The sequence below is a fragment of the Mercenaria mercenaria genome, chromosome 6, assembly GCF_021730395.1.
Source record: "Mercenaria mercenaria strain notata chromosome 6, MADL_Memer_1, whole genome shotgun sequence".
In the NCBI taxonomy this organism is placed as follows: Eukaryota; Metazoa; Mollusca; class Bivalvia; order Venerida; family Veneridae; genus Mercenaria; species Mercenaria mercenaria.
This window is the reverse complement of record NC_069366.1, coordinates 11,647,669-11,674,472: the sequence shown is the minus strand read 5'-3', so window position 1 is coordinate 11,674,472 and position 26,804 is coordinate 11,647,669. Positions and strand designations below refer to the sequence as shown.

At 36.4% G+C, this 26,804-nt stretch overlaps 2 protein-coding genes across 6 annotated transcripts in view; one reads left to right on the top strand and one right to left on the bottom strand.

The window, feature by feature from the left end:
- The window catches only part of LOC123549659 (uncharacterized), an 83,848-nt gene extending 72,695 nt beyond the window's left edge, over positions 1-11,153 (bottom strand). The window contains exon 1 of one of the 4 annotated variants that reach the window (XM_053545109.1): positions 10,919-11,153. The gene's annotated coding sequence lies outside the window, so the exon portion shown is untranslated. Of the gene's footprint in view, positions 1-6,059; positions 6,146-10,918 lie in introns of those variants that run through there. The other 3 variants (XM_053545108.1, XM_053545111.1, XM_053545110.1) reach the window with 3 other exon arrangements.
- A 3,722-nt stretch (positions 11,154-14,875) lies between these two features.
- The window catches only part of LOC128557587 (uncharacterized), a 53,942-nt gene continuing 42,013 nt past the window's right edge, over positions 14,876-26,804 (top strand). Inside the window, exon 1 of one of the 2 annotated variants that reach the window (XM_053545100.1) lies at positions 14,876-14,943. The gene's annotated coding sequence lies outside the window, so the exon portion shown is untranslated. The other variant, XM_053545101.1, reaches the window with a different exon arrangement.

Genomic DNA, 26,804 nt, shown 5'->3' with positions numbered 1-26,804 from the left:
TGGAGGAGGAGGACGAGAGGAGGAGGAGGAGTGAAGTGGAGGAGGAGGAGGAGTGGAGGAGGAGGAGGAGTGAAGTGGAGGAGGAGGAGTGGAGGAGGAGGAGTGAAGGAGGAGGAGGAGGAGTGGTGGAGGAGGAGGAGGAGGAGGAGTGGAGGAGGAGGAGGATGAGTAGAGGAGGAGGAGGGAGAGGAGGAGGAGTGGTGGAGGAGGAGGAGGAGTGGAGGAGGAGGAGGAGAGGAGGAGGAGTGGAAGAGGAGGAGGAGTGAAGGAGGAGGAGGAGTGGAGAAGGAGGAGGCGTGAAGTGGAGGAGGAGGGGGAGTGGAGGAGGAGGAGGAGTTGAGGAGGAGGAGGAGTGGAGGAGGAGGAGGAGTGGAGGAGGAGTAGAGGAGGAAGAGGAGGAGTGGAAGTGGAGGAGGAGGAGGAGTGGAGGAGGAGGAGGAGTGGAGGAGGAGGAGGAGGAGCAGGAGGATTGATTGGTTAAAATTTCGACGTTTTGATTGGTCAAAACGACTTTATTGGAAATGTTACATTGGTTCGTTTTCCTGCCTTCTGATTGGCTATTTTATGTTTAGAAACGACGGTATTAATCTGTATTCTAAACGGATAAAGAGCGTTGGTTCATTTTAGCGTGGGATATCGACGGGTTTACATCCGTTGAGTGCGTAATAGTTTGTCTTTTAATTTCATTTTATAAATAGTTATTCTCGTATAGGTTTTAATGAATGGTCAAGTTGTAGACATTATTATAAATTTTCTTTCGAATGGTTTTTTATAAGAGGATTCTTTATAACGCATGCGTATAGCTTTGTTTTCGTGTTATCTCCGGGCCTAGCTAAACTAAAAGGAACCAGCGTGTGAGCCATCTGGTCTAGTCGCGTAATGGCTGCCAGGTATTTGAATACTAATTTTTCACTTAACAGAGGTCTAAATTGAGGCTAGTTTTTGTTTAAATTTCACTGTGGATGTATTGTTGACATTTTGGTAAGACACGTGGGAGAGCATGTTGTATTCGGTGAAGTCAAGCTCAATTTTAGTATGAGTAGTACTTCCGGGTCACAGAAGTGTGATTTTGATGTCAGTTTACAGTAATGTGACCAGAGAAATCTCCCTTAGAAGATACATGACCCTACTTTTCTCTTCATTTTATATCAGTTTTATCATAACTCTTTAAAATGAGGAAAGGATTTGTTCTCTGAAATGGGTCTAGCTATGCTTTGAAAAAAGTCAGTTTTATATAGAATATATAGGGAAAACTATTTAGGCTATTGTGACCTGTAGGGCTGACCCTCGATATGCGCGAACACGCCCTAGATAAGTATACAAGACATTCCTAAGCATTTTCATAAATACGTCATTAGAATTTAAAATGGCCGTCGCACACACGCACTTATTATGAATTCTTATATGCAAATGAGTTACTAATTATAGTAACTAGGTCATCCAAGATGGCGCCCGTTTGTTTACAAGCAAAGTGGCGCCTATACTACTATTGAAATTCATTTGCAGAAAAAGAGTTTCATTTTTTTCCCGTATGTTACCTACAGCAATCGAGCTGGAAACTATCTTTCTTTACTCCTAAGTATTATGTTTACAAATCAAAGTTTAAAGAAAACTGTTGTAGGTACCTCTCTATACCAATGTTTAAAGTTTATTTCAAAGATAAACTTATAAGTTTGAAATACATTTCAGCCATAAATAATAACATATCCGAATTCGAAAATAATTGGTCTCAAGTTATCAAAAGGATAGATAACTAAGCTAATATTAACAGCAGAATTTAAGAAAAATCAAAGTAAAATATTTTCTACCTGCCTAAATATTACCTTTAGCAATACCAAAATATCAAAAAAACAAAAACAAATACTTGTTATTTCTGATCTTTTATTAATACAGCTAACCATAGTTACTGAAATCAAAGGGATTTTTTATTTTTTTTGTTTTATCAAACAGTTTACCCCCATTTTCCCGATTTTTCTTCTTTTTCTTTTTTTTAAATAACTTGCATATAATTATATTTCATACATATGTGCTATTTTGTTCCTGTCTATATTTTTGACCTTTTTTTCATACACAATTCTTCTTAAACATTTTTGTTTTTTGTTTTTGTAAATATTACTGTCAGATTACAAATGTCAGTGACAATATATGACTTTACCCAGAATGTGAAGTAGTTACATTATCTATTCATCTGATTGTACGTATCCATCATGTGTTTGTATGTATCTATAAATGTATACAAGTTGAAATAAACGGGGTTACCCAAATTGGGGCCTGAAAAAATTCTATAACATACTTTGTCATGTTATTTATATTTTCTCTATCAACAGTAAGCAATACACTCTCAAATGATACCATTATTTTATCAGTAGGACATGAATATAAGAAGCAACAGTCTCGCCCGCACTCTGAAAGGCATGCTGTTTTAACCATGGTGAGAAGTGACCTAGATTTAAACCATATATCAGTAAGAGCGGCCTGTCGCTTCTGACTATTGACAATAAATAACAAATGTTGATTAAATGGGATAAGGCCGTGACTTTTATTATTAGTTCTAGTCTAGTTTGATGTGCAATGTAGTCGAGAATGGATCCATAGGGAATACCCTTCTATACTATGGCAAATTTGAATCGTTTGGCTGGTCCGGTTTTGTTTTATCAGTTGCAGCGTAACGTTATGAATTTTTGATAAAACAAGTGAATGAAGTATTGCCATGGAATACAAAGTCCCCTACTGGAAGGCACCTAATTTTCTCTACTGCAGTATAACATAATGAACTGATATCTGTCAATGATGTATAAACAATATTGTACTATATTATACAATATAATATAACAAAGCACTTGGATTACAATTTGCCTATATAAAAACGTACAGTTGTATTCATTTGGAATTTTTTTGGCCGATTATACAAAAAGTTATCATAAAAGTTATTTATATTAACAACAAAGTGAAATTAATCCTAAAAAAAAATCTATATAATGTAAGTCCACAAGAAAATCTTTACCAGGTAGAGATAGATCAAAATACACCTAAATATTGGATGTAACATGCATGTTGTACCACAGAAAAGTGGTCTCGATTTTTCCCTACGGCCAGTATAAAAAAGTTACAATGTAATCTATTTATAGTAACAACAAAGGGACGTAATACTAAAAAAGTGTGCCTCATTGTGGTGAACATTTGTGCCAAGTTACATCAAAATCTCTCCATGCATGAAGAAGAAATGCTCCGGACAAAGTCATTTTTGAATTTGACTTTTGACCTCTAAGTATGACCTTGACCTTAGACCTAGGGACCTGGTTCTGGTGCAAGACAATTTGTCTCATGGTGGTGAACATTTGTGCCAAGTTACATTAAAATCCCTCCATGCATAAAGAAGAAATGCTCCAGACAAAGTCATTCTTGAATTTGACCTTTGACCTCTAAGTATGACCTTGACCTTAGACCTAGGGCCCGGGCTTTGCGCACAGCATGTTGTCTCATCCAGGGGAATGTTTGTGCCAACTGATATTTAAATCCTATTTTGCATGACAAAGTTAAAGACCGGACAGGAAAAAAAATCCTATTGACCTTTGATCTCAAATTGTGACCTTGACCTTTAAGCTAGGGTTCTGGGTGTTGACCATGACATGTCGTCTCATCATGGAGAACATTTATGCCAAGTAATATTGTAATCCCTTGATGGATGACAGAGTTCTGGACCAGACAGGAAAAAAACCCTATTGACCTTTGGCCTCCAATTGAGACCTTGACCTTTGAGCTAGGGGTCCGGGTTTAGCGCACGACATGTTGTCTCATCATTGGGAACATTTGTGCCAAGTAATATCAAAATCCCTTCATAGATGGCAGAGTTATGGACCGGACAGGAAAAAAGCCCTATTGACCTTTGACCCCCGATTGTGACCTTGACCTTTGAGCAAGGACTCCGGGATTTGCGCATGACACGTTGTCTCTTCATGGAGAACATCTGTGCCAAGTAATATTGAAATCCCTTAATGAATGACAGAGTTATGGACCGGACACGAAACAGACCCTGTTCATGCCATGTTAACATTTGACTACTAAGTGTGACCTTGACCTTTGAGCTAGGGGTCTGAAAGTTGTGCAAGACACATCGTCTTATTATGACGTACAATTGTACCAATTGATATTAAAATCCCTTCATAGATTATGGACCGGACAAGAAAAAAGCCCTTGTGACCTTGACCTTTGAGTTAGGGGTGCGTGTTTTGCGCATGACACGTCGTCTCATCATGGGGAACATTTGTGTCAAGTAATATTAAAATCCCTTCATGGATGAAAGAGTTAAGGACCGGACACGAAACAGACCCTGTTCATGCCATGTTAACATTTGACTACTAAGTGTTACCTTGACCTCTGAGCTAGGGGTCTGAAAGTTGTGTATGACACATCGTCTTATTATGAGGTACAATTGTGCCAAGTGATATTAAATCCCTTCATAAATGGGAGAGTTATGGACCGGACAGGAGAGAGTTATGGACAGACCAGGAAAAAACCCTGTTGACCTTTGACCTCCAATTGTGACCTGGACCTTTGAGTTAGGGGTGCGGGTTTTGCGCATGACACCTCGTCTCATCATGGGGAACATTTGTGTCAAGTAATATTAAAATCCCTTCATGGATGAAAGAGTTATGGACCGGACACGAAACAGACCCTGTTCATGCCATGTTAACATTTGACTACAAAGTGTGACCTTGACCTTTGAGCTAGGGGTCTGAAAGTTGTGCATGACACATCGTCTTATTATGAGGTACAATTGTGCCTAGTGATATTAAAATCCCTTCATGGATGGGAGAGTTATGGACCGGACAAGAAAAAAACCCTGTTGACCTTTGACCTCCAATTGTGACATTGACCTTTAAGCTAGGGGTCCGGGTTTTGTGCATGACACGTCGTCTCATCATGGGGAACATTTGTGCCAAGTAATAATAAAATCCCTTCATGGATAAAAGAGTTATGGACCGGACACGAAATTGCGGACGGACGGAATAACGGAATGACGGAAAAGCGCATTCCTATAGTCCCCGAAACTGGTTTTCAACCAGTAGGGGACTAATAACGTGTTTTGAATCGAGAAATATACTATCAGGAACAAAGAGGAACTGTCAAGGTACTGGATTTTAATTTATTCCGTTTTTCGAAATAAAATATAAATAACTACATAAATCTTCTACATATATGTAGTTCGTAATACGTCATTTAAAACACGAGAGTCATCTTACACCCCCGGGTGTAAGATGGATTTTTCCAGCACCGGTAAAATTACCGGAAATCCCCGTCTGGTATGCAAGAAAAGACAAGATTTAGCTTACCAAAAGGTTCCTTCTAGCGCACATTAAATATTCTTTTTAAGGGATCTTTAATAAAATAATTATGAACTATGTTTTTTGCTAGTTTACGTGCATTCTTATCTATTTATTTTAAAAATACTTAAAGTTATTTCACACAAACATTTATTTAACTTAAAATAATATTAAACAAACACCTTTAGATGAGCGATCGAACCTACCTAAATATTATTAGCGGACAATAAATACCATCACTCTGTCAAAATTTGGGGAACCAATGTCGACACCTGTCCTAGTGGCACAGATCAGAATTTGGTCGTTTGTTTGCCTAATTTTAATTAGCAATGTTCTGCCATATGCCAGTAATGGATACTTACAGCTTCAGAACGACTAAATCAGCAGAAAAAGGGGTTTTATATAAGGCGGCATCAACAAACTGATGGATTTGAAAAAAATGCGTATAAATAGTTCACAACTTGACAGTTACAAAACAATTAATAAAAAGGTATGAAATTACCAAGTTCGAAATATTTATAGCTCAGTAAAATGAAGAAATGCAATTATACAGTTCTAGATAAAAACAAGGGAAGTAATTGAAATGTTGTTATGTGGTGACGGTACGTATCGTGCAATAGCATTCACAGACAAGTGAAAAATCTCGAATAACTTTATTAGTACAGTATGTTTTGATGGTTATACTTAAAATGTTAAAATATTAAAGTTGGTATGAAATAAAATCGTAAAAAGAACCTCTGGAAGCAGCAAAGAATGAAACCGAGAAGAACAAGCAAATTCGATGAATTGGTATCCCCCGCCGAAAGGGTTTGTGGTGAGGAATGGCAAAAAAATATATCCGGCAAAATGTTAAGGATGTTAATATTAAAGAAGCAAATAATTTCATTAGTCAAAATCAATTTAACAGAAAACAAACGTTTAATTAAAGAGTACATAATAAATGTATGATACTTTGATCCTGACTAAAGAATTTATTTTGAATGGGATATGCTTACTGTAATAAGCTTAGCTTTTAAAATTAAATGCAGTTAATTGAAATATGAGCTTGAAGTTTAACTGGAACGAAATATTGTCTTTGAGTGGTTTGGCACCAGGTGTTGTTGTTTAACATGTACATTTGAACTTAAAAAAAACAGATGTCCTTATGAGAACACTGGTAAGATATCTTGAACATGACTGAGGGCAAGGCTTGTGCAGTCACAACTTAACATGTTGAAGGTTTGAACATTTAAAAAAAAAAAAAAAAAAGGAATGGAAATATATATATGTATATATATTTATTTTTTAAGGGTGTGGGGGTGCGGGAGAACGGGAGAGGAAACAAAATTTCACATGTTGATTATAAATATTGATGGAAAATTAAAAATGAAAAACAAGAGGGTCATGATCACCCTGGATCGCTCACCAGAGTAATATGAGCTACATGTTTCTAATGTCAAACTGATGATTTTTAGAAATTTTTTGGAAGATTTTCCGATGTACAATCAAGTAACCCCTGGGGCGGGGCCAATTTTACCCCGGGGGTCATGATTTGAACAAAGTTTGTGGAAGTCTACTTGGAAATGTTACATATCAAATATCTAAGATCTAGGCCTTCTGGTTTATTTTTAGCAAATTTATGAAGATTTCCCTATGTACAATCAAGTAACCCCTGGGGCTGGGTCAATTTGACCCTAGGGGGTCAAGATTTGAACCAGTTTTGTAGAGGTCCACTAGGCAATGCTACATGTCAAATATCTAAGCTCTAGGCCTTCTGGTTTATTTTTAGAAAATTTTGAAGATTTTTCTATGTACAATCAAGTAACCCCATGGGGCGGTGTCAATTTGACCCGGGGGGTCATGATTTGAACAAATTTTGTAGAAGTCTACTAGGCAATGCTGCATGTCAAATATCTAAGACCTAGGCCTTCTAGTTTATTTTTAGAAATTTTTTGAAGATTTTCCTATGTAAAATCAAGTGACCCCTGGAGCGGGGTCAATTTTGACCCAGGGGTAATGATTTGAACAAATTTTGTAGAGGTCCACTAGGCAATGCTACATGTGAAATATCTAAGCTCTAGGCCTTCTGGTTTATTTTAAGAAAATTTTTAATGATTTTCCTAAGTAAAATCAAGTGACCCCTGGGGCGGGGTCAATTTTGACCCCAGGGTCATGATTTGAACACATTTTGTAGAGGTCCACTAGGCAATGCTACATGTGAAATATCTAAGCTCTATGCCTTCTGGTTTATTTTTAGAAAATTTTGAAGATTTTTCTATGTACAATGAAGTAACCACATGGGGCGGGGTCATTTTGACCCTGGGCGTCATGATTTGAACAAATTTTGTAGAAGTCTATTAGGCAATGCTACACGTCAAATATCTAAGATCTAGGCCTTCTGGTTTATTTTTAGAAAAATTTTGAAGATTTTCCTATGTAAAATCAAGTAACCCCTGAAGCGGGGTCAATTTTGACCCCGGGGGTCATGATTTGAACAAATTTTGTAGAGGTCCACTAGGCAATGCTACATGTGAAATATCTAAGCTCTAGGCCTTCTGGTTTATTTTTAGAAAATTTTTGAAGATTTTCCTATGTAAAATCAAGTGACCCCTGGGGCAGGGTCAATTTTCACCCTGGGGTCACGATTTGAACAAATTTTGTAGAGGTCTACTAGGCAATGCTACATGTCAAATATCTAAGCTCTAGGCCTTCTGGTTTATTTTTAGAAAATTTTGAAGATTTTTCTATGTACAATCAAGTAACCCCATGGGGCGGGGTCAATTTGACCCCGGGGGTCATGATTTGAACAAATTTTGTAGAAGTCTACTAGGCAATGCTACATGTCAAATATCTAAGATCTAGGCCTTCTAGTTTATTTTTAGAATTTTTTTGAAGATTTTCCTATGTAAAATCAAGTGACCCCTGGAGCGGGGTCAATTTTGACCCCGGGGTCATGATTTGAACAACTTTAGTAGAAGTCCATTAGGCAATGCTACAAGTCAAATATCTAAGCTCTAGGGCTTCTGGTTTTTGAGAAGAAGATTTTTAAAGATTTTCCTATGTAAAATCAAGTGACCCCTGGGGCAGGGTCAATTTTGACCCCGGGGTCACCCCGGGTGACCAAGGTGTGGGTGCGCAACTTCACATGTTTATAATAAATGTTCACAGAAAAGAATGAAAGAAATTTAATGAAATTCTGCCAAATGGCAAGTTTGTTATGTACAAATATGTGGATTTTTAGACAATTAAAGGGCAATAACTCTGCAGTTACAAAAGAAATCCATACGAAATTGTGTGTGCACAACCACATTATAGTGCTCTAAATTCTGTTAAAGTTTCATAGTTCAAGGTCAAATATATCAAAAGTTATGATGCAGAAATTGCCATATTTATAGTACCCTATATAGTTAACACTAGAAAATTCTAAGGGCCATAACTCTGGTGTTACTTAGGCAATCTGACTGAAACTTGACGGGCCGCAAGAACTCATAGTGGTGAACATGTATATGAAGTTTTAAATAAATATTCCCAACCATTTCCTAGATATGGCTCCGGACGGACGGACGGACGGACGGAAGGACGGATGGACGGACGGAAAGACGGACGGAAGGACGGACGGACGGACGGACGGACGGACGGACAACGCCAAAACTATATCCCTCCGACTTTCGTCGGGGGATAATAATAGTAGACGGAGACTATTTTTAGATGATGAATATTCATTTAGTTAATCTCGATTCTACAATATGACATGTAAGATTTAGGAGTTATATAGTTTAAACTAAATTATTGTGTTTGTAGGTCTGTTTATTTAGTAGTTGTATTTCACTAAAGATTGACTTAAAGATGCGTAAAAACACATTGGCAAAGAGGCTATTTGTAATGAATATGCATGAGTACAAAATGGCGGCGCCTACTGGAATTCGGATGCCTTTGATGATACCCTTGTATCCATTACCTGCTCAGTCAAGTGTGACATGTTCACCATAAGTGTTCCTTCTCATGAGAAGGAACAAAAATATCCTAAAAAAATCGAATATAAACAATAGACACAATTGCTTGACAGTGTCCAAATTGATCACTGCACTCTATCCGCTATGTATGTATGCATATGAACATGTCTCCAAATAAAAACAAGTACATGATGTACTAAACCGTTAAATAAATACAGCAAAATCTATTACTTAGATGTCATAAATCTGCTTGACAGTGTCAAAAACGGTCATTGTGATATTTGTCATGGAGTTTACAATAATCTGCTCCCGAACATCGCCGCAAAATCTTTATCCTGCGCCAAACATCGCCTTTTTTCGTGCATATGGTGTATTTCAAACTTAAATTTTTTCACTAAAACACCGATTTAGACATTATGATTTGGAAGGATGACAGGAAAAAGGTTGATACGTATAGTCCATAAAGATATTGGCTTTGTTTTGCAATATTTTCAAAGAACTGTGGCTATAAACTTTAAAATTGCTGAAAGTGGAGTAAAGTTTAACATTTAACTTCGCCGTTTTTGCTTAAAATGGCATCTTTTCAGGATTTTAAATCGGTTTTGGAAACTTCATTTATTACGTGATAAGACTAGTAAGGTGATTTTACTGGTTATTTGTTTTTATAGACCGAAATAAGGAGAATACTAACACCACTAAAGTTTCCAAATCAATGTATCGATCCAGCGCCGAACATAGCATCCTGCGCCGAAGATATCGGGTTACCTAGTGTGGAAATTAATTTCGAGTTAGTATCTCGAAATTTCGAAGTTAAATAAATAAAACGCACCTGGCACTAATGCTCTTCCGTACCACGCGCATGACGTGCATCTTTCTATTTTTAAATGTATATATGAGAAAAGGGTCAAATCACGGCGAGTAGTAAACACGACGGCTATCATGATGACCAGCCGCAATGTACCTGTGCAAAGTAGATCTATATGACGGTTCTGGGAGACCGCACTACAGTGCTTTAGGGTATAGCGGATTTTAGGGTATAGAGGATAGATTGAGAAATTTTATATTTAGACTTGAATTATTGTCTAAATTTTCATATCATTCTTTTACTGGCATGCAAACAGACATTCTGATATACATTTTAGATATTTGCTTGTTGTGTTATTTTTCATATGTCATCAGATGTAAAATAAAGCTATCCCCTATAGACTGAATCAGTGTATATGTTAAAAACGTCAGTGCATGAAAAGTATTTGATAGAAATTTAAAAAGCTGAATGTTTTTGAAAAGAGAATACATTATTATTCTGATTTATAGTAAAGCAATTTCGGAAAGTTTGTTAAGATGTGGATTTTAAACTAATAATGGAAAAAATGACCAAAGCTATACTGTACACCCTAAATCAGCGCATATGTAAACAATGGCATGGAGAGAAAATACACATGAATTTCTATTAAAAGCTGAATGTTTTAAGAAGAATAGATGTTTTCTGTCTGATATACTAAAAAAAAACTATTATTTTCATTTCTTTAAACTGGAATGCAGGAAAAATTAGTTAGCTATCCGCTATACCCTAAAGCACTGTATCAGTGTCAACGTTGTCCCCCCCCCCCCCCCCCCCAAAAAAAAAAAAAAAATTTGATAAAAGACGTCTAGTCTGGCTACCTTGTAAAATATATTAAATCCTTCACATCCAGCTAAAACCGAAAGTAGTAGATCTATGTCCGCTCTTTTTCTAAAAGAAAAATGGGTACAATGCACCTGTGTCAGCAAATCTCACCGAGAATTAAAATCGAAACTAGATGTTTACAACATTTTTCGAAAACACACACTCGCCACTCTACATGTAGGTCATCGGGTTTTTCAAGAAATTTTCCCCTGCTCTGATGAACATACACTGTTCTGATACTGATACGTACAAATTCTAAATATGTAGCTACCTGTACAAAAATGTCTTAAATAGTACCAAAACATTTAATTAACTAAAGAATTGATAATCAGAAAACTGTGACTGCTTTTTATCACATTAAAATCCAATTCTTAGTCCAGTAATACTGGATTTTCTGAAAACTATTTAATTTCAATGTCTATCTAATTTTGTTTGAAATCCTTACCAAACTATTAAAATGCTTATGTAGTTCCCATTTATATCAAATTTGATGCGTGCGATAACGACATGTCTGACCGTGAACTGGTAACCAAATGCCATTAAATGTCATAAGATACGTGTGTTATACAAGCTACATTCATTATGGCTTGCAGGGCCACTGGGTGGGAGCTATTTGTTACATTTAAAATAATGATTATTAGATCTATGCATATTATGATACGCACATGTCACAATAATAAAAGCCTTAGAATATCATATTTTTATCTGGTGTACAGAACAATTTAAAGGGACAATATAAATGTTGGCAAAGTAATGCGCGTGTGGACAGGCCGTACAGCTTACAAAGCCGGTGTTTTAATGTACTATACATGCTGCATCTGTTTTCGATGTAAATACTTACCGGTAGCTTTGGTTTATTAGTTTCACTGTATGTACACATGATGCCAAAATATATACTATGTAAAATATGTAAACCTGTAAAAACCGTAAAAAATCTGTTTCCTTATCTAAATAAGCTTATTTGTATACTCCGGGTGATCAAACACTTGTGCCCTTTGTACTTTTTCTATTCTCCGTAGAGAAGCCTATCTGTTGTCAACTGGACGAGTAGACTGGTTGGGCAGATAAGACATTCAAACGTCAGTAATGCCAGGTGTTCTGATCACCTTGGAGTAAGTGTTCACTGTGTTTGTTTGTTTTCTTTATGTTGTTTGCTTCTTTCAAGTTTAGTTCCATATAGGTTATTTCCTTAGCATGTTTTAATACTTCAAGTACTATATTTATGTTCTATACATTTGTTATATTTGTTTTATTTAAATATGTCTTAAAATTATTATAGTAGCTATATTAATAACTACTATTATTTTTATGTTTTCATGAATGTTATCTATTACTATTACCTTAGCTGCTTTATCATTGTTAATCTCTGTTTTATATATGTTTGTCGGAAAATAGCTCATGAGCTAATGTTAACTTGTTATATTGTATCTGACGTAAAATAAAGCTTCCCGTATCTTGTATCTTGTATCTTGTCAGTATAGAAACCCAGAAGTGATCTTCCCTGGGTAACAAAAAAAAAGATCATCAAAATGATACATAAAAGAGATAAACTACACACTAAATGTAAAAACACTAAAGGAAAAGAACATTATAGCAAAATGAGACAGCGACTTACTATTCTTAAAGCCACCATTCAAAGAGAAATACGCAAATCATACTGGGAATATTTAGAATCGGTAATCTTTTCTAATGACTCAGAGACTGGTAAAAACAAAAAGTTCTATTCTTTTGTGAAACATAAAAAAACAGACAATCATGGTGTAGCACCTTTAAAATCTGAAGGTAAAACTTATACCAAACCATATGATAAAGCAACAATTCTAAACAAACAATTTGAATCTGTTTTCTCAAAACCTAAACCAGTCAGTCTTAAACAACTTTGTGAATTAAATCTTTTTGAAAGTGACAAAATTCAGCAAGTAAATAAAATGACCGATATAGATATAACTGTTGAAGGTGTTTTGAAAATGCTCAAGGATCTGAATCCTAACAAGGCGTCTGGTCCGGATCAGCTGTCACCAAGATTACTTAAAGAACTTTCTCTCGAAACAGCTCCTTTTCTCACTAAAGTCTTCCAGAACTCACTGAGAACTGGTATAGTTCCAGAGGACTGGAAAACTGCTATCGTTGCACCTGTATATAAAAAGGATCCTAAATATAAAGCTAGCAACTATCGGCCAATCTCCTTGACATGCATAGCCTCCAAACTAATGGAGCATATCATGGTCTCTAACATCATGCGCCATCTCGACAGCAACAATCTTCTCACACCTTTCCAACATGGCTTCCGTTCCAAACATAGCTGTGAGACTCAACTATTATCCTTTACACAAGAAATTTTTGACAATCTCCAAACTGGAAAACAAACAGACCTCATTGTAATGGATTTCTCGAAAGCTTTCGACAAGGTCGATCATCAACTTCTCTATAAACTCATGAAACTTGGTGTCAACAAAACATCTCTATCTTGGATTCAATCTTTTCTTAGTAATCGCTCTCAATCTGTAGTAGTTAAAGGCTCACACTCTGATTCTCTACCAGTTCTATCAGGGGTTCCCCAAGGTTCAGTGTTGGGTCCTTGTCTCTTCCTTTGTTTCATCAATGACCTTCCCGACTCTGTTAAAAGTAGAATACGCTTATTTGCTGATGACACCATCATATACCTCACCATCGACTAATTAGTAGACTCTAACAAACTTCAAGACGATTTGACAAAATTAGAAGAATGGGAACGTAAATGGTCTATGGAATTCAATCCTGATAAATGCGAAATCATAAGAATCTCCAAAAAAATATCATTTTTCCATATAAACTACATAATCAAGAACTAAAAACCACAGAAAATGCTAAATATCTTGGGATTACTATTAGTGATGACTTTAGTTGGAAAAAACATATTGAAACTACATCTTCAAAAGCTAATAACACTCTCAGATTCATAAAAAGAAATGTACAATGTAATAACCGTAATATCAAAGAAACTGCCTATAAAACATACGTCCGCCCACAATTAGAATACTGTAACACCATATGGCATCCATGGCAGAAAAACTTAGCATATGAGATAGAAAAGGTACAAAGAGCTGCAGCCAGATATGTTATGAATGATTACTCATACCAAAGCAGCGTAACATCAATGCTTGAAATTCTTAAATGACAGACATTAGAACAGAGAAGAATACATGCATCTTTAATTATGTTGTACAAAATATCACACAACCTCGACTCTGTAGATCATAACCACCTGACAGCCTCTAGAAATTTAAACTTTATCATTCCAATATCATATGAACTCCTTTTTCCCCCGCACGATCAGATACTGGAACGCCTTGCCTTATAACATCAAGGACAGTGTGAACCTTCAGTGCTTCACATCTGACCAGACTCGCATATGTACTAATGTCATCATCCAGTTTTTATTTTTAACAACTGCCCCTACCTCCCAGTTATGATCAGAAATTGATTGTTGGGAGTATCCCTGTAGTTGTAGATGAGATGTAGAAACAACATAGCCTGTACATGTACTATTTATTGAAGAAAAATGGTACGTATTTATAGATCCCAAATGTTTTATTTCAAAAACATTTTATACTCGTTTCTAAAAGAGACGTTAATCTCCTGTAATTGTTACATGTAATCTCTGTTTGTGCATGTGTGATTTTTTTTTATATTTTTATAGCTCCGCGGTTTCTTTAGTTTGTCGGATTTTTTTTTTTTTTTTTTTTTTGATGACGGAGTCGTGATTTAGAACATTTTCATCAATTAGTTACTACAAAAGTGTTGATAAAGTAATCTTATCCCCTCTTTCTACAGTAGATCTACATTTTGTATTAATTTATATGCATTGAGGTGGGTTATATTGGTGCACATGTAGTATCAAATACACGTTTACAGTACACGTTGCGGAACTGACTCTACTGTAACGAACGCACTATCAGAATATTTCGTGTTGTCATTCCACTAGGGTGTTGATAAAAGCGTAGGTCCTCATTTTTCAACACGGTGGCTATGAGCTAAGCAAGTAAGTGACTTATCTCTAAAATATTTTTTTATTCAGATTTGTAAATAGAATTATAGTAGTTTGTCACTCAGGGAATGAATACTGATGTCAAAGTTGTGAAAGCTGTTTTAGGTTTTAAAAAAGAAACAAAAACAAAAAAAAAAACCCCGAGCCATATTAGATTTTAATATAACGATGTCATCAGTCATGGTGTTATAAGGAAGTAGGAAATGGCACAGTTTAGGCCTACGTAGAACTATTCAGAACCAGTTTTCAGAAAATAAAAGAAATGGTAAGTCCTATTTTTGTGGCTGTTTTGCTATTTTCAGAAATTCTAGATATATTCATAATATTGCCAGTGATTAATTATACACTGTTATGGTGTTTTACTCAGGTGAGTGACCTAGGGCCATCTTGGCCCTCTTGTTTAAATTACAGTCATTAAGGTAAATGCCATTACATGCCTGGTCTCCATAATTTTCAATAACATTATTTATAGTAACACAGTTTAAAATCCATTTTGAAAACCAGGAGCGTACCCGGATGGTTTTGAACTGTACGCTAGATATGTCTCAGCAGCATAGTTACGAACGAAGCAGCGATGCTGCGAGTATGGGGTAGGTGAGGTAGTCCCCATCTCCCAGAAAGTTGAGATTTAGTGAATGTTTGAGGCAAGAGATGCGTTCTCTTGCTATATTCCAGCATTAATCTATTTTGTTTGTCACATTTGTACTACATATTACGGAGGTAATCATTTAAAATCAAAGTTTAGCACACCGCTCATGCTTAATGGCAGGGATCGTGACATTGTCTAAAAGCAAAAACTGCAACTCGAGCAGCCCGGATATTTTGAAGATTACAACCATTTTTCGTATACTTTATTTACAATTAAGAGTGCTAATTAACTTTACCATGAAATATTGTGTATCGCTCTGGCAAAATGTTTCCCCTGAAGTGGTGGTCTAAATCTAAAACATCCAAACATCCAGTTTATATACATGTACCAGTATGCTGAGATTTAGTGCCAAATAAATATCAGTGGGGAAACTAAGAATGCAACGTCATCAAAAACCAGCGCAAATGAGCTGACCACACACAAAATTTTGCCGATTCAGGTAAGAAAGGTGTTCTAACTTTTTCATTACTGCAGTTTGCAACTCGAGATAAAGAGCACCGTACCCGGCCTGGAGTATATTATTTTACGGTAGTGTTCCTTTTTGTATGTATAGCTTGGTTTCTTCCCGAAAACGCGAACAGTTGGCAAAGAGGGCATGAGCTGTACCACACTTCTGTCTAACTAAGTGAGTTTTGACCGTATTTTCGTGAAATGAACACAGATTCAACGCTCAGTTAATATCAGTAATTGCACAATACTCAACCATTGTTTTATTTTGCTGTTTTCAAGGATATCCGACGGTGTTTCATTTAAAACAAACAACATTATTAAAATGAGAACATCCACTGTGACTGATGACTTTGTTGGAGAACATCCACACTCTTAATTATCATGCACTACGTTATCGCTTTAAAGTCTAACAAGTACAGTAAAAGTGATAAGTTTTGCTGCATTCAGTCTGCGCGTCATTTGTTAATTTGTTTCCGATGACAATTTTTGTTTATTTTCACAACACATTTTAATAATATTAATTTGAAAATATTGTTGCAATCCGCGTTTTAATTATATAAATATTTAGTAGCATACATAAATAGGATTGTGTCACTTTTTTGACAAATAAATAATGATCACATCTTCCCGCTGTTGTTTGCTCAGCCTGCTTTTTATAATTTAAAAATACAGGTAACTTGATGGACTTAGCTTTTTTAATTTACCAGTTTATTGTTTGTTGAGTATAGATTTGTGTTTATTGGTAAGCATTTAGTACAGGTTAAGTGTTTATTAGTAAGCATTTATCAAATTAAATTGGTCTGGCGCGGTGACCAATTTAATTTGATAAATGCTTACTTATAAACACTAACCTGTTTAGTGTTTGATATTATTTTAATAATAAGTAGAGCTATCCTACTCACCACGGCATCGGTGTCGGCGTCGGCGTCACACCTTGGTTAAGTTTTTCATACCAGTCCACATTTTGACAAAGTCTTCTGAGATAAAGCTTTGAAACTTTCAACACTTGTTTACCATCACCATGTCCAGTTATAGGCAAGAGCACATAACTCCACCAAGGATTTTGGCTGAATTATGGCCCTTTTTGACTTAGAAATCTGGGTTAAGTTTTTCGTACCAGTTCATATTTTGACAAAGTCTTTGAAGATAAAGCTTTAAAACTTTCAACACCTGTTTACTATCACCATGTCCAGTTATAGGCAAGAGTACATACCTTCATGAAGGATTTTGGCTGAATTATGGCCCCTTTTGACTTAGAAATCTTGGTTAAGTTTTTCGTACCAGTACATATTTTGTGTAAAGTGTTTGACATTATGGCTTTGAAACTTGTTCAGTATAATAGTCTCTATCTGTAGGAAAGAGTACATAACTCTGTCATATATTTTGGCTGAATTATTGCCCTTTTTGGACTTTGAAATTGGTTCTGATTTCATACAAGTCCACGTTTTGTCAAAACTATTTGATGTATGGCTTTTAAACTTTGAACACTTGTTTATCATCATGATTTCCATCTGTAGGCAAGAGTACATAACTCTGACAACTGTTTTGGCTGAATAATGGCCCTTTTTGGACTTTGAAATTGGTTCACACATTGCCATTTAGTGCAAGACTTATCGTAATCCACAAATACAGGAACATTGTTTGTCTAATGTATTTTTTTCTTTTGTCTGAATATCTGTAGAAATATTTTGACTCCATTCTTCAATCAGTTCTTCGAATAGTCGAGCGCGCTGTCATCCGACAGCTCTTGTTTGTTTACAAATTTAAGCTACGCCTACAGTATGTGACTTCATGCCTTGGTCACAAATCTGCACGATGTCCGTACGGTTTTAAAAAAAATCGTACGAGTCCAGCAGTTTTACAATCCTTACGCTCTCTGTACAGTCGTAGCGTCTGATCACAGTACCTATGGGTTTCATAAGATCTTTAGAGGATGCAATCATAGGACATCCATAAAGACATCGCAGACAAGTCATGCGGAGCTCTCAGGGAACCCGGCGTAGGGGTGTAATATTCCACTCGCCCGCTCGCATTGGCGAGTTAAAGTCTGGATAGGACGAGTGGACCTTGCTGTATACTCGACCGATCAGGCGAGTGGTTTTTACGTTGTAGCTTTAATGAAATGCAGAAATTACATCTCGAAAAACATCAACAAACTTCGAGATGGTTCAGTTGCTACTTTGATTGACTGGAATTTACCCGCGAATCATAAAGATATCAAAAAGTCATGCCGGTAATTTTCCATTCCGAGAGCACGTGCGACCTATCGTCATATCTAATTTACATCGCCTTTACTTTTGTTTATTCAGACACGTACACAAAAAACCCGTGTAGTGCATTCATTTTTTAACATTATCGCTTCAATTTTTCAACACCGCTTTTGAATTCTATTAAGATTTCAATAAAATATCGACGGAAATGTAAGCAAATTTGTATAAAAACGGTCGAATTTTCATATAATCATTTGTTAAATTTCAAACAGCGTGATCTTAATTACTTATTTCTTTCTAAGAGAAAATAAGTGATACATACTATGGGCATAAAATTTTTAACTTTTAACCAGAAAGAACAAAAAACAGAATAAAAAAATCTTAAATAATGAAAAAGCGGCAGTAATTTAAATACATTGAGTAAAACGATTTTTTTGGTAAAAAGGTTTCTGTTAGTGCGGCGGAATAGGTTACGTGACCTCGTGGACGTAAATAGAAATGTCGTTTTAAAATAAAACAAAATGATGTTGTTGCAGTTTTTAATAAGTTTTAAATGAATCTTTGTACATGTATTTTTTGATAAAATATTCTTCTCAAACGAATCGCCATAATTATGACCTATCATGTGTCGGTGCGACGTTAAATCCAAAAAAAAATAAAAAATTCTTCTCAAACGATAATAACGGGAAATAAGTCTTGAGAAAATGAATTAAAATAACTGATATTCAATACTTTCTTGACACTTTGGGAAACTACGGTAGGGGTTAGACTGTGATTATTATTACTATCGATGCAGTTATTATGGAGAGCAACTTGATGGTGGAGATGACAAAATTAGTGAAAGAAAAAGAAAAATGCCTGGTGTGAAAAGGAAATTTAAGAGTAACAAAAATGAATAATCAAAAAGGAAACGTAGTGTACGAGCTATGCGTTATATTTGAAATTTGCTTGTTGTACATAATACTCCTTCCAAAAAACGTGACAGTATACAATTATCGACTTTTTCTTAGGTTGATATCAGGATTTATCAACCCAAAAAGAGTAATTATATTCACCGAGCCGTAGGCGAGGTGAATATAACTTTTTGAGGGTTGATAAATCCTGATATCAATTACCGATGAAAAAGTCAGTAATTATTTTATTACATGAATAAATGTATAGTCAGTCTTGTTATTACAATTGTATCTTTAATAAAGAAATAAGGAATAAATTTAGACCAAATCTGGTTGATATTGGTTTTCCAAGCACCTACTTCGATCTTAGAATTTTTATTTTCGTACTATTTATAACCCAAGATAAGTTGATATGATATGTACTCATTACTTTTCGAACGGTTTTTAGCCAATCAGAGAAACAATAGAATATAGTCATATAATAATATTAAAAATGTCAATTATTAGTGTGAGTGACTGTTCACTTAGGGCGAGTAGATTTTACTAGCTACTAGTCCTGCAGGGCGAGTGGTGTGAAAAAGAATTTTACACCCCTGCGGCCGTACCTCGTACAGTGCTCGTGAGAATTCGCACGGCGCTCGCACAGCACTTGTACTGTGTCCACCACGGTGTCCTTGCGACAAGAATAAATCAGTTTGACGGCGTCTGAACAATTTGCATTTACAACCGTAGGATATCCACAAGGACATCACAGACAAGTCGCACAGAACTTGCAAGGAACCTGGCCCTACCTCGTGCGATATAGTTGGAGGGCGCTCGTACATTGGCTGTACGGTGTCCCTGCGACAAGAATAAACTAGTTTGGCGACATCTGAAAAATGTTCTTTTGTTGCCACTCAGCTGATCGTAACGCCCTGCGAGCCCCATGTGGACATCGTACATTCTCCGTACGGTGTCCTTAATATTGTACGGACATCTGATTGACCGTGCAAGTCCCCTACGATAGTAGTGTGAGCATCAGCAAGTCTCGCAGTTTTCCAAATCCGTGCAATGCCCGTACGAGCTTCTCTGGGGCCCTAGCGGTTCCCGTACGGGGTTCTGCGAGCTGCTCCTGATTTTAGAAATCTCTACGAGCTAGTAAAGAACTCAGGAGCTCTGTGAAACATTTTCACCGAGTTCTCTACGAGTTCAAAAAATCACAAATCAACGATGTCCATGCGGACGCCGTACGAGTTTGCCAAAATTCGACTCAGACGGAGCTCGTAGTGTTCTTGTGACCAAGGTATTACTGGGTTAATAAACAGCAGCTGGAAGTGAATCTTGATTTACCAAAATAAATTTCCCGATAATTTGAAAAATACTGCAATGCCATTGGACAAAAAATAATTTCAAACTGGTCTGTTAGTGTTTGAAATTTTTTCGTTTTCGAGTAATAAGTTTTCAAGTTTTCGTAATAAGAGTCTATTTGAAATCATCTTTTCAAAAATAAATTGTTCCCAATGTAGCTTTTAATGAAACTTCTCAGTCGTAAAGACATGCAACGGCCTTACATACTGTGAAATCATTAATATTCGAAGTGGGGGTGGGGGGCGGTATTTTCGTAGTCAAGTCAATCCACAAAATTTAATCCCAACGAACAAGTAAAGTTTCCATTCATTTTATGTTCAAAAGTTGAAATCCACAAATTCATATCCCCACGAAATTGTCGTTTTGACAAAAAAAAACATGAAATTTCATGCCCACGAAATTCAGTGATTTTTCAGTGATTCAGTGTTTTTTAGCTCACCTGTCACAGGTGAGCTATTGTGACCGCTTGATGTCCGTCGTGCGTCAACTGTTTGTAAAAAAATCTTCTTCTTGAAAACCACTGGGCAGAATTACACCAAACTTCACAGGAATGATCCTTGGGTGGCCCCCTTTCAAAATTGTTCAAAGAATTGAATTCCATGCAGAACTCTGGTTGCCATGGCAACCGAAAGGAAAAACTTTATAATCTTCTTCTCAAAAACCAGAAGCCCTAGAGCTTAGATATTTGGTGTGAAGCATTGCCTAGTGGACCTTTACCAAGTTTGTTCAAATCATGACCCCGGGGTCAAAATTGACCCCGCCCCAAGGGTCACATGATTTTACATAGGAAAATCTTAAAAAATCTTCTTCTCAAAAACCAGAAGCCCTAGAGCTTAGATATTTGGTGTGAAGCATTGCCTATTGGACCTCTACCAAGTTTGTTCAAATCATGACCTCTGGGTCAAAATTGACCCTGCCCCTGGGGTCACTTGATTTTACATAGGAAAATCTTCAAAAAATTTCTAAAAATAAACCAGAAGGCCCAGAGCTTAGATATTTAACATGTAGCATTGTCTAGTGGACCTCTACAAAATTTATTCAAATCATGACCCCCGGGGTCAAAATAGACCCAGCGCCAGGGGTCACTTGATTTTACATAGGAAAATCTTAAAAAATCTTCTTCCAAAAAACCAGAAGCCCTAGAGCTTAGATATTTGACCTGTAGCATTGCCTAGTGGACCTCTACTAAAGTTATTAGTCCCGTACTGGTTGAAAACCAGTTTCGGGGACTATAGGAATGCGCTTTTCCGTCATTCTGTCATTCCGTCATTCCGTCCGTCCGCAATTTCGTGTCCGGTCCATAACTCTTTTATCCATGAAGGGATTTTAATATTACTTGGCACAAATGTTCCCCATGATGAGACGACGTGTCATGTGCAAAACCCGGACCCCTAGCTTAAAGGTCAAGGTCACAATTGGAGGTCAAAGGTCAACAGGGCTTTTTTCCTGTCCGGTCCATAACTCTCCCATCCATGAAGGGATTTTAATATCACTTGGCACAATTGTACCTCATAATAAGATGATATGTCATGCACAACTTTGAGACCCCTACCTCAACGGTCAAGGTCACACTTAGCAGTCAAATGTTAACATGGCATGAACAGGGTCTGTTTCGTGTCCGGTCCATAACTCTTTCATCCATGAAGGGATTTTAATATTACTTGGCACAAATGTTCCCCATGATGAGACGACATGTCATGCGCAAAACCCACACCCCTAGCTCAAAGGTCAAGGTCACAATTTGAGGTCAAAGGTCAACAGGGCTTTTTTCCTGTCCGGTCCATAATTTTCCCATCTATGAAGGGATTTTAATATCAATTGGCACAATTGTACCTCATAATAAGACAATGTGTCGTTTACAATTCCAGACCCCTAGCTCAAAGGTCAAGGTCACACTTAGCAATCAAATGTTAACATGGCATTGAACAGGGTCTGTTTCCTGTCCGGTCCATAACTCTGTCATTCATTTTGGGATTTCAATATTACTTAGCACAGATGTTCCCCATGATGAGACAACATGTCCTGCGCAAATGCCGGAGCCCTTGCTCAAAGGTCAAGGTCACCAATGGGGGTCAAATGCCGATAGGGCTTTTTTCCTGTCCGGTCCATAACTCTGCCATCCATGAAGGGATTTTGATATTACTTAGCACAAATGTGCCTAATGATGAGGCAACATGTCATGCACAAAATCCGGACCCCTAGCTCAAAGGTCAAGGTCACAATTGGAGGCCAAAGGTCAATAGGGTTTTTTTCCTGTCCGGTCCAGAACTTTGTCATCCATCAAGGGATTACAATATTACTTGGCATAAATGTTCCCCATGATGAGACGATGTGCCATGCGCAACACCTAGAACCCTAGCTGAAAGGTCAAGGTCACACTTTGAGATCAAAGGTCAATAGGATTTTTTTCCTGTCCGGTGTATAACTTTGTCATGCAAAACAGGATTTGAATATCATTTGGCACAAACATTTCCCTGGATGAGACCAGATGTTGTGCGCAAAGCCCCGGCTCTAGGTCTAAGGTCAAGGTCATACTTAGAGGTTAAAGGTCAAATTCAAGAATGACTTTGTCCGGAGCATTTCTTCTTCATGCATCCAGGGATTTTGATGTAACTTGGCAGAAATGTTCACCACTATGAGGCACATTTTTTTTAGAATTATGTCCCTTTGTTGTTACTATAAATAGATTATATTGTAACTTTTTTATTACTGGCCGTAGGGAAAAATTGAGACCACTTTTCTGTGGTACAACATGCACGGTACATCCAAATTTTAGGTGTATTTTGATCTATCTCTACTGGTAAAGAGTTTCTTGTGGACTTATATTTTATAGTTTTTTTTTTTAATCCAAGTGCTTTGTTATATTATATTGTATATATAGTACAATATTGTTTATACATCATTGACAGATATCAGTTCATTATGTTATACTGCAGAAGAGAAAATTAGGTGCCTTCCAGTAGGGGACTTTGTATTGCATGGCAATACTTCATTCACTTGTTCAAATCATGACCCCGGGGTCAAAATTGACCCCGCCCCAGGGGTCACTTGATTTTACATAGGAAAATCTTCAAAAATTTCTAAAAATAAACCAGAAAGCCTAGAGCTTAGATATTTCACATGTAGCATTGCCTAGTGGACCTCTACAACATTTGTTCAAATCATGACCCCCGGGGTCAAAATTGACCCCGCCCCAGGAGTCACTTGATTTTACATAGGAAAATCTTCAAAAAATTTCTAAAAATAAACCAGAAGGCCTACAGTTTAGATATTTCACTTGTAGCATTGCCTAGTAGACCTCTACAAAATTTGTTCAAATCATGTCCCCCGGGATCAAAATTGACCCCGCCCCAGGGGTCACTTGATTTTACATAGGAAAATCTTCAAAAAATTTCTAAAAATAAACCAGAAGGCCTAGATCTTAGATATTTGATATGTAATATTGCCTAGTAGACTTCTACAAACTTTGTTCAAATCATGACCCTCGGGGTAAAATTGGCCCCGCCCCAGGGGTTACTTGATTGTACATTGGAAAATCTTCCAAAAAAATCTCTGAAAATCATCAGTTTGACATTTGAAACATGTAGCTCATATTACTCAGGTGAGCGATCCAGGGTCATCATGACCGTCTTGTTACAGTATGATGAAATTAAATGTGTCTTGTCCTTTTTATGTTTGCCTTTAAGTAAAGAGATCAACGCATTTCAAGCTGATTTTAAGACACTACGGTAGTTAGAACTTTAAATCATTTTAATATCATGTTTTAACTTTAGGAATATAGTATTATTGTCTTTTTTAGATCTTTTCTCATTTACAATTCAAGAAATGAACGCCGAATCCAGGCTTTAGTCTAGGTAATAATGATACATTGTATGCCTTACTTCCGGTTTATCAAACTTTCCAAATGCCATTTGTATTGACCAGGTTAGGTTGTATTTGATATTCGATAGAGACTATCATTTTCTGAAAGTAAAGGTTTTAAATTTCATACAGTTATAATATTTAGTTAAAGTAATGAACTAACTAGGTGGTTTATGCACTTTGGGATGGATATACTTATAAAAAATAACAGTACTAAGTACAATAACTATTCCAATCCACTATTGCTTCTTCATGTGCAGGACTTTTATTCAAATCTATCTTGATATTCTAAAATAATATCTTAAATTTCCTAAAAAAGCAGTCAATCTGAATGCCGCATGTCCTTCTGTTACACCATGCACAGTGATTAATGCTTTTCCTAACCTACTCATACTTTGATACAATGAATAAAGCCATATTATATGATTTGCCAGTTCTATTTTAACTGGCCTATAACTTCGCTGTATAAGTTTTTAACTGCTGTTTGTATGTATAGATGATATGTCTTGTTGAATAACATAGTGACTGCCTAAGAGACATTTTTAGGAAGCATACTTGCAATAATTTGTAAATTAAGGGTGTGGATGTTCTCCTGAATAAAGTCGTCAGTGTGGATGTTCTCATTTTGATAATGTTGTTTGTTTTGAATGAAATATCGTCAGATGTCCTTGAAAACATGGTATTAAAACAATGGTTGAGTATTCTGCTAGTCACTGATATAAATTGAGCGTTGAGTCTGTTCATTTCACGAAAATATGGTCAAAACTCACTTTGTTAGACAGAAATAAACAGCTCATGCCCTCTTTGCCAACTGTTCGTGTTTTCGGGAAAAAACCAAGCTATACATACAAAAAGAAACACTACCGCAAAATAGTATACTCCAGGCCAGGTACGGTGCTCTTTATCTCGAGTTGCAAGCTGCAGTAATGAAAAAGTTACAGTACCTTTCTTACCTGAAGTGGCGAAATTTTGTGTGTTGTTAGCTCACTTGCGCTGGTTTTTGATGACTTTGCTTCTTGGTTTCCCCACTGTGAATATAAATCATTGGCTAAATTTTTTGTTATAGCAGCAAATATTTATACTGTATTTAGCTATACATGTATGCATTACGTTTTATTTTAAATCTAGGGCATACAGTACTGTTAATACAGATAAACCTGTTACTTTATGTTTACCTAAACTATAATTATGTAGTAACTGTTCATATTTTCAAATATGAAACTCAGATCTAGTATACCCCTGAGACATATAGTCTGTAGCTTGTATCCGCTTGTATCTTCTTTGTATGTTTGAAACCTCGCACGAGGTGTCTAATTTTTCATTTTTCATTGTGAGGAAACCATCAGGTTAGCTTTGTGAACAATTTATGGCTTTATCCAGGTATCAGTTCATGCCTAAAGTTATGTCAGAAGGAGACATCCGGGGGTCTTCCTCCCAACATTAAACACTGTTAAAAGCTGTACAGTGAGTTCTTTTGAGACATAAACACATACTTGTAAAAATTACAATTGATGATTTTATACTAAACCTCTGAAACTGTTTAGAGTTTATTTACATAATTATTTTCCATGGCATTAAAACACTTGCTTTACTTTCATTTTTCGCTTGTTTCTACTTAAGTTTGTCACTTTAAGGCAGACGGAATTTTTGGTTCTTATCTATGCGAAATGTCTTCTACATGTATAGAAAACTTCAACTAAACGGATGCACAATATACACATATGTAATCAAGATCATGACATTACAAATTCATTTAAAATATACGAAACTTAAAACGATTCACAATATATGTTCGACATCAATTGATATTTCCGTACTCCCTATATAAGGTTTGTTCACTTTTACGCTATAGGTTACAATAATCTAAACGCCACTGAATATGTGAATGTAAACTGCAAAGAAGATAAGTATGATAATATACAGAAATGAAGCACTGTTAGTATGACCAGCTTTGTAAGCAATGTGTAATTTAGAAAGAAGAAAAATATACATAGATGTATCGTTCGAAAGTGTTGCCACCGGTTGTTCCTGTGGGGTTCCCACTGTGTTCCTTTATATGTTTGTTTTGTCCTCGCTGACAGTTTGTGTGGAATTTGAATTGTACGCACAGGTGTTAAGCGTATGCCCAGATACACGCCTGAAAACTTGATACACAGTGCAGTATAATTGACGCTCATTTATGTCCGATTTCTCTCTCATTTGAATATTGATAACAAGACTGAAAATTTGTTCACATTTTTTTCTTTACATCTGACTAAAATAAGTTGTACAATTCAGAATTTCCACACATCCAAACAGGTGACGATATTAGGAAAAATGTGTTCAAGGCAGGCATTATATTAAGGAATTAGGAAGGTTGTTATTTGATCACAAATGTTACCCTTTTCTACTAGAATTGACTCATTTTAGGCTTGTCGGAGCATATATGCACAATACTAAAATAAG